A 1,199-nucleotide genomic window follows, 5' to 3' on the forward strand; every position below is an offset into this window, starting at 1 on the left:
AGGGTCGTTCGACCTCCAAAGAGGTTGTGACCCACAGGTTGAGAACCCATGCCTTAGCCTGAACACAAATTACTAACTGTACTTTAAACATTTTCTTGATAAAGATTTGTTGTGACTGGATTCCACCTGGACTTTGCTAACCCACTAATTGAGCACCCCCTCCCCCATTCAAGTTTCTCCTCCTCAGGGAAGCCTTCCTCTGCCTTCTCAGGCCTAGGTGGCTATTGCCAATGCTGTTTTCCTCCATTGAACACAGGTATAGAGGTCCTCTCCACTAGCCCCTTCCGGGGTAACTGGCAAGAGTTAATAAAGGATACGTGATGCCCTGGCTGGTGTGGCTCAGTTGGTTGGCTGTCCTGCAGTGCACCAAGAAGTTGCTGGTTTGATTTCCGGCCAGGGCACATGCCAGGGTTGCTGGCTCTATCCCCGATAGGGGGCGTGCAGGAAGCCGCCTATCAATGTTTCACTCTCACAACGATATTTCTTCTCTCTCCCTCTCTCCTCCTCTCTATAAAATCAATTAAAATTTTATTTTAAGGAGAAAGGACAAGTGGTAAAGAGAAGGGACTGCTGGGGTTTGCCCCTGAGCATATCTATTGGTGATCTCTGATACCCTGAGTGTCCAGAGCCAAGATGAGCTCCACTTTCCCCAACCTGTTTCCTCATCTGAAAATGGTGCATAAAATTCCCCGCCTTGTAGTTGTTGAGAACTGATGCGTAAGGTATGCAAAGTACTGTTCGTAGCACTTAGGTGTGAACTGGTCTTATTCTAATTACACGTAAATAGAAGTTGCTTCCAAGAACCTTATGAAATTCTCCGAGCACTGTCCATGGTATGTGGTTCCCTGGTTGCTCACTGGGTGGTTCCGAGAGCCGTCCTTCTCCTTCCTGAGGCGCACCGAGCCTCCTTTCTTCTCCTAGTACTGACGCTTCCTTCCACTCGGCCCGGTTCCTGGGCCTCCGGGTGCACCCGCAGCGGAGCACCAGAGCGACCGATCCTCCACACGGCTCCCCGCCTCGCCCCCAACACACACACCTTTTCCTCCGACCTGGGCTCCCACCTCCAGCCATCCGCCCCTTGAGTCACACACTCCTAAGGACCGCAGGTAAGAAGCGGTGTACAGTGAAGCTGTGTTATGTGATCTGAGACCTGACGTTAAACTAGGACAAAGGTGAAATGGAAACCAGGATGTCTGACT

The sequence above is a fragment of the Myotis davidii genome, unplaced genomic scaffold (genome assembly GCF_000327345.1).
Source record: "Myotis davidii unplaced genomic scaffold, ASM32734v1 scaffold458, whole genome shotgun sequence".
NCBI lineage: Eukaryota > Metazoa > Chordata > Mammalia > Chiroptera > Vespertilionidae > Myotis > Myotis davidii.